Source organism: Panthera uncia, chromosome B4 (genome assembly GCF_023721935.1).
Source record: "Panthera uncia isolate 11264 chromosome B4, Puncia_PCG_1.0, whole genome shotgun sequence".
NCBI lineage: Eukaryota > Metazoa > Chordata > Mammalia > Carnivora > Felidae > Panthera > Panthera uncia.
This window is the reverse complement of record NC_064809.1, coordinates 127,845,686-127,856,475: the sequence shown is the minus strand read 5'-3', so window position 1 is coordinate 127,856,475 and position 10,790 is coordinate 127,845,686. Positions and strand designations below refer to the sequence as shown.

The 10,790-nt window shown below is 60.6% G+C and overlaps 1 long non-coding RNA gene across 1 annotated transcript; it reads left to right on the top strand.

The window, feature by feature from the left end:
• The first annotated feature begins 1,312 nt into the window (after positions 1–1,312).
• On the top strand, positions 1,313–2,343 carry LOC125919581 (uncharacterized). The gene is made up of 2 exons (XR_007456836.1): positions 1,313–1,752; positions 2,128–2,343. It is a non-coding gene; the product is annotated as an uncharacterized LOC125919581 (long non-coding RNA).
• The last annotated feature ends 8,447 nt before the right edge of the window (positions 2,344–10,790 follow it).

Here is a 10,790-nt window from a genome sequence, read left to right as displayed (position 1 = left end):
GAAGCCTTTGGGGCCAGGTGTTTTGCGGATTTCTAGAAGGTCATTTGGTGCCTGTGGCACATTCGGTGTCATTCTCTCACGGGGTCTGGGGGTGCTTCGTGCTGAAGGCTCCTTGCGGTCTTCGGCCTCCTCTGATTTCAGAGGAGACAACGGTCCCCTTCCGGTGCGGCCGGGAGGTTCCCGGGAGTGAATGCCCCTCGGGCACCTGCGGCTGATAGGGCCCAGGAGCAGGTAGGTAAGTGCTCATCTGCCTTCAGTTCTTAGGAGGTCCCAGAGGGGTCGATCTCTCCCCTCATCGCCCCATTGCCCGCTGCAGTCACCCCAACAATGATCGTTAGTTTGGCTTTTCCCCATCCCCCTCACTCTCCCCACTCCCGGCCTCCTGCTTCCTGGCCTCGCCTTCTAAGTAAACCACCTGCGCCCAAGTCCTATCTCTGCTTTTGGGGAAAGCCCAAGACAGCCCCCCAGAAACAGCATTTCATCAGCGAGCTGCATTCATATTCACAGTAAGATAAACCAAGACTTGAAATAGTCTCCTATCAATTCGGGTCACGTTTGCAGCCAAACAGGTAAAGAAAAGGGGCTTGGTTTTCTGAGTGTTTGCATTTCACAGCTGCGGGTAAGGGACTAGCCTGTACTCACCTGGTACACAGAGGTGTGTCCCCTCCTGCTTCAGTCAGGTGAGTGGAGAACTCCCGGTTGCCACGGACTGCTCCCAGAAGGCCCCAAGGACACAACAGTTACCAAGACCTGGAGGCTCCTGCCCTCAAGGAGCTGACATCCAAGCAGAAAGAGACAGTCGATAAACTTAGGTACAGAAGTTATTTGCTTGGCCTCTGGCTACACTGGGGAAGGAGATCCCAGGATGGGGAGATGGGGTGTTCAGGGGAGGCCCGTCACCAGGGTGATGTCCGAGCAGAGACCTGACTTGGGAGAGGGAGCCCAGGACACTGATCCAGGGACAGGGAACAGCAGGTGCAAAGGCCCTGAGGCAGAGAAGGGGGTCTGACTTATGTTGGGGGGGGCAAGGAAGCCGCAGAGGCAGGAGAGCTGGTAGGTATAAGGGAGCAGCCCCGGAAGGGGCTGAAGGATTTAGGGGGAGGGGGACCCCACGATCTGACTTGGAAGAGCCGTCTGCTTGATGCTCGAGGAGCGGATGGGAGCGTGAGCTGCAACAGGGCGAATTCGGAACAAGCCCGGTGGTGTTCGTCGTCCAACCGGTCCTTTTCCAACCGTAGCCACGACTCCTCCACGCCCGCCACCACCATGGGTCTTCCTGATTGGTCTGGTGGGGGGGGGGGGAACCACAGCCCCTGCCAGTGATAGGTCAGGGGTCGGCACGTGACCAGTCCCCGCCAATGAAACGTCAGGAAAGATCAGCGGAGGTTCTGGGGAGGCCTTGGACACGACTGGCCTGGGGGTGACGCACGCAGGGAGATGGGGAGGTGGCAGCCCGAGAGAAGAGGCTGCTCCTGCACCCGGGAACCCCAGTCGCTCCCTGCTCTTTGCCACGCAGAACTGGGGGTGTGTTGGTGGCCCGCGAGGGACCGAACAGGTTTCAGCTCCTTGCGGCAGAAACCCCCAGACGGACAGCAAGCAACGTGTGTCCGTCGGCGGGGAGTGCTGCGCGACACGTGTGTGCGGCGGGATACAGCAGAGCCATGGCAAAGAATGGCCACGAGGTGACCTCGTGTCCTGAGAGACACCCAGCCGCGGGAGATGCTGTCGGTTCTCAATGATTCTGCCCCGGAGGTAAGTTGCCAGGTTCAGCAAAGAAAAATGCAGGGCGCCCAGTTAACTTTGAATTTCAGGTAAACAGTGAATCCTTTTTTTTTTTTTTTTTTTAAAAGTAAAAAAGTCTCTTGGGGCGCCTGGGTGGCTCAGTCGGTTAAGCTGCTGACTTCGTCTGACTTTGGCTCAGGTCATGGTCTCGCGGTCCGTGGGTTCGAGCCCCGCGCCGACAGCTCGGAGCCTGGAGCCTGCTTCGGATTCCGTGTCTCCCTCTCCCTCTGCCTCTCCCCCCTCGTGCTCTGTCTCTCAAAAATAAATAAACGTTGAAACAATTTTTTTTTTTTTAAAGTCTCAGCCGATGCATATTAACTGGATGCCTTGTATTTTATCTGGCAGCTGTCCCCCTCCCCGGGGACTCTTAGCAATGCCTGGAGACACTTCTGGAGGAACGCCACCAGCAGATAGAGGCCAGCGGCACTACCCAACATCCTGCAGTGCAGAAGACAGCCCCACAACAAAGAATTCTCCTGCCCAAAATGTCAGTGGTGCCAAGGTTGAGAACCTCTGTGTTATATGAGAAACAACAACCCGATAGAAAATGGTAGAATTCCATTTGTGTGTGTGCGTGCGTGCGTGTGTGTGTGTGTGTGTAAATCCAACTAAGCTCTATAATTGCATAGGAAAAGATGTGGAAGGTCACACAAGCAGTCATGTGGGGCGTGGCGCTCCTCTCTCGAGAAATGCTTGTTCAAGTGGCTTGTTCAAGTGGCTTGTCCGGTTTTCTATTAGGTCATCTCCTTTTCTCTCACTGACTTGTAACTGGGTCCCCTCTGCAAACATCTCTTCCCATTGTGTGGCTTGCCTTTTCCCTCGCTTCCAGCCTTTTCTGGACCCTGACATCACTCCAGGGGGCTCAGGTAGTAGAAGGAAGCTCCTGTGAAGTGACTCAAGGCAGGGGAGGTGACAGACGCTCTCTGCATAAGAAGGTACCGGAGAAGGAACAGCCGGAGGTTAACCTTCCAGCGTGAAAGTTCTGGTTGTCTTGTAGGTGTGCGGCTATTGGACTAGATGCCTGGTTGGGGGGCGGTGGGGGGGACGGCTTGGGGCTCTGCTCCTCCCCCCCCCCAGCTCCTGCGTTCCCCCCCTGCCTCCCCCCGATTCCCCATCAGGGCAGTTGCAGAACTGGGCGAAGCTAAGGCTGAAGGCTGGCTATAAGAGGCAGGCCTTTGGCGGGAAGAAGGAGTGGGGGCAGAGGGTCCTGGGAAGGTGCTTGCCGCGCCCTCGCGGATGGGACAAGTTCAGGAGACCACGTGCCCCGCATACAGCGGGCACTAGATTCTTCCCCGAAGGCTGCTGGAATCTGGATTGATCCACGGAGGTCCTCTGGGATCCCGTGTAGGCCCTACCGGCTGAAGCCTTGTGCGTTCTGGGGAGGATGCTAAGAGGCTACTTCGTTGGGGTTACTTATTACCTGGGTAATTCAACAGTCCTTACGAAAAGTAATATTAATTCCTAAAGAAAACCCCTGAGCTGTGTGAAGCATCAATGTCCTATGCTCTTGCCAAAGTCCGACATGCCTGAGGTCTGAGGAACACACATGGGGCTGGGCCCGTGACATGGGGGTTGGCTTTAGTGGGAGCAGGTGGATGGAAGAAAGTCTCTTTCAGTTCCCGTCGGAGGAACCCTTCTGGGCTGCCTGAGGGGGAGGCTGGGGGTGGGGCTGGGGTTACCTGAGTGCCCCTCCCCTCTCCTGGATGACTGCCAGCTCAGCGTCAGGGAACCCAGGGGCCCCAGGAGGGCCAGGAACACTGTCTGCTCAGGGGCCAGGCAGGACCAAAGATGAATGATGGGGTCCCGGGGACGGAGGGGCGGAGGGGAGGTCTGTGAGGAGCCCAAACCCTGTGCCTGGCCCCAAACCATTCGTAGTAAAAACAAAAACCAAAAAAAATAAAAATAAAAAAGGAGGCCAGCCACCAGGCATGGAGCGAACCGATGGCAGCCTGTGGCTTCGGATGAAAAACTGAAAGCCACGCAGCCGGGCTCCACGGGGGAATCTCATTTTACAGATGGGCAAACCGAGGCCCAGAGGGGGACAGGCAGGAAGGCCACTCTCTGGACTGCCAGCCCAGTGCTCTTTCCTCCAAGCTCTGAATTCTGCTGATAGCCAGAACTATAGCAGAGGGGGGGACCGGGGCGGGGGGGCGTGTGACAGAGCATGGTGGGAAGCGGGGGGTGGGGTGGGGGTCCCGTGTGGGGAAGTGAAAGGTACCTGTGGGCCTCAGAAGTGGCGGGGATGGGGGGAGCAGCCAGGGAGTGGGATCATCCCCAGCAACCAGCCCTGAGAGGTGAGGGAGGAGGAGGAGGAGGAGGAGGGCAGGGCGGGGGGCATTAGGATTCCAGGCAGCTGCCGCCACCCAATTTTCCAGCTGGGTGCCCTAGCCTGTTCTCTGAGCATCCTGCCAGAGCCGGTCTAATTGACAGGGAGACGGGAGGCTGCAGGGGTGGGAAAGGAAAGGGGGTGGGAGGCAGGGTGGGTTAGTAGAGGAGAGAGGGGAGGAGGGGAGGAAGCCATGGGACAATGGGACCCGTGGGGCCGCGGGTGGACGCAGACCCTGTGGGAAGAGGGTTTGCAGGCCGGTGCAGCTGGAAAGCAGTCAATGCCACCCCCTGGTTTAAGGGGGGAAGAGACACCCATAGAAAAGAAGCAGCTTACCTGGGGTCACACAGCCAACAGGAGGCAGAGGCAGGTTTCTTCAGGCAGGGGGGTGGCGGGGAGAGTCCTGGGAGGAGAGGAAGGGGCTTTCGGGGCCGTTGGAAGGGGTGAAAGGAAGACTCGGGGGTGGCCCTGGCCTCCGCCCCGGGGTCCCCGGGAAGTGCTTGGGCACCGGCTGCCTGCCTCCCGCCTCCCGCCTCCCACAGGCCTCCTGCCCGGGAGGGATAATTGGCATTCTGACACGTGGGTAGATGGCAGGGGTGGGTGCCAGAGCTGGCCCCTCCGGCTCCCCCCCCCCCCCCCCCGCTGACTAGAGTAATTAGTGCTAATGACAGGATTAGGGACTTGGGTATCACACACTCAGCCCCCGGAGCCTGCAATCACGGGAAGGCTGGCAGGTGGATGGAGGGGCCTGAGGTTGGTGGGGGGGAGAGGAAAGCAGGGAGGGGAGGGGAGGCCCAGAGGCCCTGGGTCCGCCTCAGGATTCTCTCCAACAGCCTGGGGTCTGTGGGCATTCCCTCGGCTGCTGGGCCCCGAGTGTCCACACTCCACGCACCCCCAGCTGAGGTCACCGTGCCCCCCCCCTCCCCGCTCCACCCCCCCCTCCCCGGCACCGTCTGCTCACTGAGCTGCACACAGTGTCATGGGGGCAGACTTCTCCAGGGGGCAAGTCCACCGTGGAGTTTGTAGGAACTAAATGTAACGTTTTTGCCTCGCCTCGCCCCACCCCGCCCCTGCTTTTTCTTCACTTCTGCCGCCTGGCCCTTTCTAGACAAGCGGGGCCCACGCAGGGACTTTCCTGGTGCATCGAGGTCTCCTTTGATCTGCCCTCCTGGCGGTGTGTCTGGGCCCGTGAGCTCCCGGAAGGAGAAGGGGACAGTGGCCCCGCGGCAGGGGTGTCGCCGGTGGGCGCCGTGTCCTTCCCGAGGCTGCCCTCCCTGTCCCGTGGCCCAGGTGGCGCCCCACCAAGAGTGCCCTTGGCCGCTGGCCGCTGTCCCCAGGGGCAGAGCTGGGGGCTCTTCCCCTCCCCCTCGGATCCCAGAGCCCACAGGGGCGTCTCTCGGGGCAGAGCCCCCACTTAACTCTCAGCGGCCCCGTCCTCACCAGCCCCATCTGGTGTCTCAGGACGCGCTGGCCTCCGCTGTGCCCACCGACTGGGCGGGAATCTCCTTCCTCTCCGTGCTGCGCACAGACACAAGCTTCAGACTTTTATTTAGAAGCTCAAAAGCTGAGCCTTAACTCCTGTGGGCATAATCACACCCTGAAGGTAGTGAGTCTGGAATGTTCCGGGCTGGAGAGAGCCGGCAGCATAAGTCGGTGGTGTGGAGAGGGGGATGTAGGCACGACACGGGTTGACATGTTTTTCCACGCAGAGCCTCCCATACCTTGGTGCCCCCCCCCCCCCCGGCCAATGAGGGAGAGGGGGAGGGGGAGGGGAGTGAGGGATCCCAAGTTCCTGGGAGGGAGGAGGGCCCGTGGAGGGGGTCTCCCCTGCCCGGGCTTACCCTGAGCCAAGCTGGGAGTCCGGTGTGTGGGTCCAGGATGGGGTTGAGGCTGGAGGTGGAGGTGGGCAGGGCCCCTGGGGAGCTTCTCTGGAACCTCCAGGCATCCTTGAGCAGAAGTAGGCCGGTCTGTGAAACTGGGGCAGGAGCAGGGAATCTGGGCCGAGGGCCGGGTTTGTCCCCAGGGCTCTGCCTCGTGCGCTGGCACCTTTCTGCTGCCCGCCGCTGCCGGGGCAGCCCAGGGCAGGGCCGTCTGTCCACTCACTGGTCCGTCCCTGGCCCCCACAAGTGCGGAGGCTTCTGCTGACCCCGGCTCCATCATAAGTAACCAAGGCCCCAGGAAGCGAAGTAGCCCGTCTCCAACCCCAGGACAGCTACGTGGCAGGGCTGGGGTCTGTACCCCGGCTTCCCGGATGGTAGGGCTTAGCCTTTTCTAGGCCATCACACTGCTGTGATGTTCACAGGGGAGGGGAGAGAGCAGGTGGGAGTGAGCTCTCTCGTCCGGGAGGTGTGCAAATATAGGCCCGGTAACCCTAGGCAAGGATGTCATAAGGGAGGTTTGAAAACTAAAGGAGTTTAGGGGTTCTCTGCCTTACGGTATCGAACCTGCATCGTCAGAGGGAAATCTTAAAGATGCAAAAGAACGGATTGATAATGGTAGGCCGGAGGCCCAGCGACTAGCCTCTGTGTGTGTGTGTGTGTGTGTGTGTGTGCTGATGTCTGCCAGCTGGGCGACACTGGGTGAGTTCCTCAACCTCTCTGAGCTCCGTGTGCTCACTGATGTCACGGAGGCCGCCGCAGGCCCAGGCCCCGTTCCCGGGGACGGCCCGCCCAGTCGTCCGTCAGGGGCTGCGGGGGGCAGATGTGATCTTGAGTACGGACGTGCCTCAGTGGCAGGGAGTAAGGGTTACTATTATGTCCGTGGTTTTGCTTGCGATCTCTGTCCGGCCAGGCAACAGGACACCCATGAAAGCTAATGAATGAAGCAGAGATGTCTGATTGTGAACATCACCTTTGCGTCAAAGGGATAGACCTTTGGAAAAAGCGTGGAAGTCAACCCCTTCCAGAAATCATGAAGGTGAGCCTGGTCCCAGAGCAGGATGCATGGGGGTTTGGGAGTAGAGACAGAGAACGCTGGGGGCAAGGCTGTTCGCAGCACCCCCTCCTGCACAGCTGAGGGGGCTGCAGAGAGGTGGCTGAGGACCCCGGAGGGGTGGGTAGGGGCTGTTCTCCAAGTGGGGGCCGGGTGTCTGTATGCAGCGTGCACACACGTATGCGGGTCAAGTGCGTGTGTCTACTGTGTGTGCATGCGGGGCGCACACGCGTGTTGGGGACGCGTGCCTCCCCCGCGCACACCCGTTTTCTCCTGGCTCGGGGAGAGCTGCACGCAGACCCCGCGGTCTCTGGCCAAGGGCAGAGGAATTCTTTATTTCCGTGGCCTTCCACGGTGATTAAGTCTCCAAACTTTTCCTTAACCATCATTTCTTCAAAATGAAAAATCAAATTACATCTCCAAGCAGCTTGGAAATCGATTGCTTTCAAAATGAACTTTTGGAGAAGCGATTCCAAAGAGAAATAGGAGGAAGAAGGTGGGAGGGGAGAGGGGCGGGGACGCAGCCCCTGCCAGGGCCTCCCAGGACCCGAGGTGGGGGGTGCCCTGGCTGGGCCGGTGGCGGCCCTCTCCCCCCCCACCCCGCACCCCCGCCCCCGCCCGGACAGTCTCACCGCCCCTGCCTCCGGCCCCCGCCGGCCCTCAGTCCGCCGGCCCTCAGCTCTGACCCTTCACCGGGGACCTGGTGGCCTGGAAGGGGACACTCCGAGAAGTGCCCACCTCCTGCACAGGCCTGAGCCCTTCCGGGACAGAGACGGGTCTCAACAATAAACCCGGGAAGGCTGGGCTGTCGTGTCTGTGCAGGACTCCGGTGAGGGTAGATGTGAAACGCTCAGCACTGCACCTGGGGTCAGTATGGTGTCGACGGGAGGGACACCCACGTGCCACAGAAGAGTCACAGGCAGGTCCAGGATTGAAGAAAGGACCGGGTGGCCCTTTGTGGGGGAAGAAGTCAGTGTGCCTCAGGGTTCGTTGAGTGCCAGGGACTCTGGTATTTATTAATATGTTCTATACATAAGGAACTAAGGCTCAGAGAGGTGGGGCACCTTGCCTGAGGTCACACAGACGGGGAGAGAACCCAGATCATCCTGGGTCTAAAGCCCGTACACCAGCTAGGGTCACCACAAAGAGCCTCTGGGGAGGGCTTCCTGGAGGACGAGGCTAGTGAAGAAGATGGAGTGGGAACAGAGCAGAGAGGGTATTTCTGGCAGAGGAGACCGCACAGAGACAGGCAAAGAGGGCGGGAAGAGTGGGGATGGCTGGGAAGCGGCTCACTGACTGGTGGGGCAGAGAGGGGGGTGGGGACGGATAACGGGTCAACTCGACCCCTGTGAGGGGGCAGGGGGAGGGGCTGCCAGTGCTCCACAGGCTGAGAAGGTGAATGGGGAGGGCTGCCTGGCCGAGGGTACAGAGGTGGGGGTGGGGACGGTGATGATGGCTCACACTGAGCACGTACCAGGCGCTAGGCACTGTTCTAAGGGCCTCATATGAACGGATCCAACAGTCCAGTGAGGCAGGTACCATGACCGTCCCACCTGACAGATGTGACAACTGAGATTCACAGAGGTTAAGCCAGAGCTTAGAAGCGGTCACGCTGGAGGGCGCCTGGGTGGCTCGGCGGGTTAAGCGTCCAACCTCGGCTCAGGTCCTGATCTCACGGTTCACGAGTTCGAGCCCCGCGTCGGGCTCTGTACTGACGGCTCGGAGCCCCGGAGCCTGCTTTGGATTCTGTGTCTCCCTCTCTCTCTGCTCCTCCCCTGCTTACGCTCTGTCTCAAAAAGAAACAAACACTAAACAATTTTTTAAAATTAAAAAAGGAGAAGAAGAAGAGAAGTGAAGCTGGGACTCCCAGGCTGACCCTGGTCCCAGAGCAGGTGCCCCTGACCCCTGTTGCTCTGCTGGAGAGAGCAAGGGGAGGAGCAGGGAGGCGGGTGGGCGCCGCTGAGCCGCTGGGTGGTGGCCCCAAGGAGAAGGAGGGTAGCGGAGGCCTGCTCTTGAGCAGCCTTGAAGGCCGTGCTAAGAAGCTGGGGCTTCCCCTGAAAGCTGAGGGCCTGTGGAATCTTCCAGGAGCCGGGTAGAGGGTGATGAGGAGAGGGTGCTGGGACCTGGTGGCCGAGCTGCCAGGCCACCGCAGTGTGGGAGCTCTCAGAGACCCTGGCCTGTCCCCACGTCCCCCTTCCCCACGTTGCTCCGCCCACCCTGTCGCTGACAGGCCTGAGAGGGAGGCCGAGGCTGGAAAGAGCTGGGGGACACTGGGGGTGTCTGGAGGAGGAGGGTTGGGGAGAGCTGGAGGGGCCTGGGGTCAGCAGAAGGTGGGGCCTGGAGGTCAGTGGGGGGCGGGGCAACTTGCCCCGCCCCTCCCCCAAGAGAAGCACCAGCGAGCCTCCCCCCCCCCCCCAGCATCTCCCGCGCCCCCTCCCTCCCTGGCTGGCGGCCTGGGTTTGGTCACCTTTTTCCAGGCCTGAGTGGCGGGAGCACTGACGAGCGAGCAACATGGCATAGCAGCCGCGAGGGAAGCTGGCCAGCGCGGAGGTGGAGGAGGCAGGAAACACAGGCAGCGAGCTGCGGGGGCTGAGAGACAGACAGAAACCTCAGACTGGAGGCAGCCTGGTGGGGCGGGGGGAGGTGGTGCCTCCTCCGTGCTGGGCCCTGGGGGGGGGGGGGGGCTCGTCTTCAAGGCAGACCCAAACATGGGCTGGTGTGATGCCCAGTCTCCCTGGGGAAACTGAGGCTCAGCTTGTCGTGTATGCCATGGATTACAGAGTCCACGGCTCTGTGGGGGGCGGGAGTCGGAGGGGGAGGGGGGAGGGGGGATGTGTGGTCCAGACCTTGGGGGCCGGGGCTTCCTCCTCCTGCCTGGGGATTTCTGGATGGAGGAGAGGCCGGCTCGCAGGCAGGAGGGCTTAGATCTAGTCTCCACCTTGTGAGACCTCATTGTGCGGTTCCTGGCCAGTCACTGCCTCACTGGGGGCCTCAGTCTCTGTGTCTGTGAAATGCAGGAGGCCTTGGACCAGATCATCTGCAGTGTTTCAGCTTTTGGACTCGAACCCCGCGAGACCCACCTTGCTGGCACTGACGGGGAGCCGGTGGGCACAGCTAAGCTCCCGACCCAGGACTGTTCCTTAGCTGCTGGGGACCTTGGGCCACTGTCTCAAGCTCTCTGTGCCTCAGTCTCCCCCTGCTCTGATAGGGTATTGGGGCTCGAAACGCATCTGTCTGCCCGGGCCTGGCACAGACTAGCTGGAGGGATGCCTCCTGGTTCCCCTCCCCCTCCCCACACCTAGCTCCGGCTCGGCTGGCTCTCGAAGCCTCCGCAGGCTGGCTCTGATGAAAGGTTCATTTTCCTTTCATTGTGCAGGTGACAAATTCTGCCGCCAATAATCATTTGTGAAAAATCAACAGTGAAGCCCAGCGGCTCCCAGGCCCCCTGGAGAAATTTGAGTGGATTTCCGGAGGAGCAGGGTGGAAAAAACCCAGGGGCAGCTGTGGGATCGGGGAGCGGAGGGGGTGCAGAACGGGGAGGGACAGCCACACTCAACAGTGTGCGGCCAGGGCCACACTGACACCGCGAAGGGAGGGGCTGCCCTCCTCATCACATCAGGGAGCCTCTGCCCAGACAGACCTTCCCTGTCCCCAGCTCCCGGAAGGACACAGGACAGACTTTGGGGGCAGCAGAGGAAGATGGGAAGGGAATACAGAGGAAGGTAGAGGATCCTGCTCTGATAGGGCCTGA